We start from the raw sequence: 4,989 nt of genomic DNA on the forward strand, positions 1-4,989 counted from the left end.
GAGGACTTGGAGTGCAAGTCAAGAAGCAATCGAGGCGGCCAGGAGATAGGAGGGCGCGCCCCCTGTCTCCTGGGCCCCTCGAGCAGCCACCGACGTACTTCTTCCTCCTATATATACCTACGTACCCTGAAAACATCCAGGGAGCCATCGAAACACAATTTCCACCGCCGTAACCTTCTCTTTCTACGAGATCCCATCTTGGAGCCTTCGTCGGCGCTCCGTCGGAGGGGGAATCGACCACGGGGGGCTTCTACATCAACACCATAGCCCCTCCGATGAGTTGTGAGTAGTTTACCATAGACCTTCGGGTCCATAGTTATTATCTAGATGGCTTCTTCTCTCTTTTTGGATCTCAATACAATGTTCTCCCCCTCTCTTGTGGATATCTATTCGATGTAAACTCTTTTTGTCGTGTGTTTGTCGAGATTCGATGAATTGTGGGTTTATGATCAAGTTTATCTATGAGAAATATTTGAATCTTCTATGAATTCTTTTATGTATGATTGAGTTATCTTTGCAAGTCTCTTCGAATTATCAGTTTGGTTTGGCCTACTAGATTGATATTTCTTGCCATGAGAGAAGTGCTTAGCTTTGGGTTCAATCTTGCGGTGTCCTTACCTAGTGACAGAAAGGGTTGCAAGGCACGTATTGTATTGTTGCCATCGAGGATAAAAAGATGGGGTTTATATCATATTGCTTGAGTTTATCCCTCTACATCATGTCATCTTTCTTAATGCGTTACTCTGTTCTTATGAACTTAATAATCTAGATGCATGCTGGATAGCGGTCGATGTGTGGAGTAATAGTAGTAGATGCAGGCAGGAGTCAGTCTACTTGTCACGGACGTGATGCCTATATACATGATCATGCCTAGATAATCTCATAATTATTCGCTTTTCTATCAACTGCTCGACAGTAATTTGTTCACCCACCGTAATACTTATGCTATCTTGAGAGAAGCCACTAGTGAAACCTATGGCCCTCGGATCTATATTTTATCATATAAGCTTTCAATCTACTTTTATTTGCATCTTTACTTTTTGCATCTATATTATAAAATACCAAAAATATATTTATCTTATCATACTATCTCTATTAGATCTTACTTTCGCAACTGGCCATGAAGGGATTGACAACCCCTTTATTGTGTTGGTTGCGAGTTCTTTGTTTGTTTGTGTTGGTGTGTGGGACTTTTGAGGAGCCTCCTACTGGATTGATACCTTGGTTCTCAAAAACTGAGGGAAATACTTACGCTACTATTGCTGCATCACCCTTTCCTCTTCAAGAAAAACCAACGCAAGCTCAAGACGTAGCAAGAAGGATTTCTGGTGCCGTTACCGGGGGGGTCTTCACTCAAGTCAAGACATACCAAGTACCCATCACAAACTCATCTCCCTCGCATTTACATTATTTGCCATTTGCCTCTCGTTTTCCTCTCCCCCACTTCACCCTTGCCGTTTTATTCGCTCTCTCTTTCCCAATCTCCTCTCTCTTTCACGTGCCTTTTTGTTTGCTTGTGTCTCCATGTGCCTTCTATGTGCTTGCATCTTTCCTTGCTAAAAATCTATTGATATGGATCCACTTAAAGTGTTCTACTTGGATCATCTTCGATCCTTATGTGCTTGTGCTGAAACCCCAACTAGCCTAGTTGATAGGAAATCTTTAGACAAGCATGCTCATTTTGTGCATCACCGTTTGTTTGAAAAAGGGAGACTCTTATGGGATCAAACAAACAGATTGATGTGTTATGCTTGGAATCTTTGTGAAATTTGTGATTTGACTTGTTGCTCTAAGAACCCTAGAAACACCTTCCCTACCTATGTGAGTTTAATGAAAATGAAATCTTATCCTCTTATGCAAAGGGTGTTTATAGTTACTATGATATGAACAAATTGAAGAATTTGTTGCTTTTAAGGGTGCTTATGAAGTTGCTTCTTTGTTTGAAAAGTATGATATTACTCTCTACGAATCTGAAAATTTTGACATACTTAAATATTGCTATGAAAACTATGCTCATAATGTCTATGTGAAAGAATTTACTGAGAGAATGAATGTTGCTTCAGAAGAAAATAATGATATGCATGAATCTATAGATAATGATTCTGATGATTTGATTGAAATATCCCTTGATGAACATGATGCTTTCTATTCTTGTGGCCATGATGCCAATATTTATGAAGATGAATTTGCTATAGTTCCTTCAGTTAAACATGAGGTCGTTGCTATTGCACCCATACTTGGTAGTTCCTTCAATGAAAAGCATGATTGCAATGATGTTACTATAAATTCTATTGATGTCAATTGTGCTAATAATATGCAAAACCCTAAGCTTGGGGATGCTAGTTTTGCTATGTCTATTACTTGTTGCAATGATCATGATTGGGGTGATTCTTCTTATGATCTTGAAAATTTATTTAAGCCCCATGATGAATATGAGATTGATAATAGTGTTTGCAATATTATTGAAGGTGGGTTTGGAAGAGTGTCAACTTTAGATCCCACATATTTGGAGTATGTTCAATCTTATGATATTTTTGATAAAGGTGGGTTTGGAGAGGTCATGACTTTAGTTAATGTTAATCCCACTATTTTGGAAGAGTGTCAACTTCGCATGCATGTGGATCATGTTGAAAATACTTTATGTGATAGCTATTTTGTTGAATTTTCTTATGATCCTACATGTAATTATTATGAGAGAGGAAAATATGGTTGTCAAAATTTTCATGTTACTAGATTACCTCTCTTCATGTTGAGATTGCTATCATCTCTTTGTTCTTCCTTGCATATGCTAGTTTTTGCTTGCCTTGATAATTTGTTTGCTTACAAGATGCCTATGCACAGGAAGTATGTTAGTCTTAGATGTGTTTTTCACATGCTACATGATGCTCTCTTTATGCTTCAATTCTTGTCTTTCATGTGAGCATCATTGAAATCTCAATGCCTAGCTAAAAAGGCTTTAAAGAAAAGCGCTTGTTGGGAGAAAACCCAATATTTTTCCTTTCTGTTATTCAATAAATTTTGCATATACCTTATGTTGATGTGTTTTTATGTTTTAATTAGTGTTTGTGCCAAGTAGAACCTATAGGATAACCTATGATGATAGTTGATTTGATTCTGCTGAAAAACAGAAACTTTGCGCTCACGAGAAAAAAATCAATAAATCACAGAAACGTTATTTTGCATTGATTCTTTTTGATTATGATAAAAAAAGAAATTGTCCAGGACTTCATATTTTGTTAGGATTTTTGGAGTTCCAGAAGTAACCGAAAGTTACAGATTGCTACAGACTGTTCTGTTTTTGACAGATTCTGTCTTTCGTGTGTTGTTTGCTTATTTTGATGCATCTATGGCTAGTATTAAGTGGTATGAACCATAGAGAACTTGGAACACAGTAGGTTTTACACCAATATAAATAAATAATGATTTCATTACAGTACCTTATGTGGTGGTTTTGTTTTCTTTCACTAACGGAGCTTATGAGATTTTCCTACTGAGTTTTGTGTTGTGAAGTTTTCAAGTTTTGGGTAAAGCTTTGATGGAATATGGAATAAGGAGTGGCAAAAGCCTAAGCTTGGGGATGCCCAAGGCACCCCAATATATTCAATAATAGCCAAAAGCCTAAGCTTGGGGATGCCCCGGGAAGACATCCCCTCTTTCGTCTTCGTTCATTGGTAACTTTACTTGGAGCTATATTTTTATTCGCCACATGATATGTGTTTTGCTTGGAGCATCATGTATTATATTAGTCTTTGATTTTTAGTTTACCACAATCATCCTTGCTGTACACACCTTTTGGGAGAAGCTCACTTGATTAGAATTTATTAGAATATGCTATGTGCTTCACTTATATCTTTTGAGCTAGATAGTTTTTGCTCTAGTGCTTCACTTATATCTTTTAGAGCACGGCGGTGGCTTAATTTTGTAGAAATTGCTAGTCTCTCATGCTTCACTTATATTATTTTGAGAGTCTCCTGGAACAGCATGGTATTTGCTATGGTTATGAATTTGGTCCTAGAATGATGAGCATCCAAGTTGGGTATAATAAAAACTATCATAGAAAGTGCATTAAACACTAGGATCAATTTGATGCTTGATAATTGTTTTGAGATATAAAGGTAGTAATGTTAGAGTCATGCTAGTGGGTAATTATGAAATTGAGAAATACTTGTGTTGAAGTTGGCAAGTCCCGTAGCATGCACGTATGGTAAAAGTTGTGTGACAAATTTGTTGCATGAGGTGCTCTTTTGATTGTCTTCCTTATGAGTGGTAGTTGGGGACGAGCGATGGTCTTTTCCTACCAATCTATCCCTCTAGGGGCATGCGTAGTAGTACTTTGCTTCGAGGGCTAAGTAGACTTTTGCAATAAGTATATGAGTTCTTTATGACTAATGTGAGTCCATGGATATACGCACACTCATCCTTCCATTTAGCTAGCCTCTATTATATCGCACAACTTTCGCCGGTAGCATGCACCCATTATTTACCTTCCTCAAAACAGCCACCATACCTACCTATTATGGCATTTCCATAGCCATTCCGAGATATATTGCCATGCAACTTTCCACCGTTCCGTTTATTATGACATGCTCCATCATTGTCATATTGCTCTTTGCATGCTCATGTAGTTGACATCGTATTTGTGGCAAAGCCACCTTCATAATTTTCATACATGTCACTCTTGATTCATTGCATATCCCGGTACACCGCCGGAGGCATTCATATAGATTCATATCTTGTTCTAGCTTTGAGTTGTAATTCTTGAGTTGTAAATAAATAAAAGTGTGATGATCTTCATTATTAGAGCATTGTCCCAGTGAGGAAAGGATGATGAAGACTATGATTCCCCCACAAGTCGGGATGAGACTTTGGACTTTACAAAGAAAGAAAAAAAAGAAAAAAGAGAGAGAAAGGCCAAAAAAAGGCCAAAGAAAAAAAAAGAAAAAAGAAAAGGAAAAAATAAATGAGAGAAAAAGAGAGAAGGGACAATTG

Source organism: Triticum dicoccoides, chromosome 5B (genome assembly GCF_002162155.2).
Source record: "Triticum dicoccoides isolate Atlit2015 ecotype Zavitan chromosome 5B, WEW_v2.0, whole genome shotgun sequence".
Lineage (NCBI taxonomy): Eukaryota > Viridiplantae > Streptophyta > Magnoliopsida > Poales > Poaceae > Triticum > Triticum dicoccoides.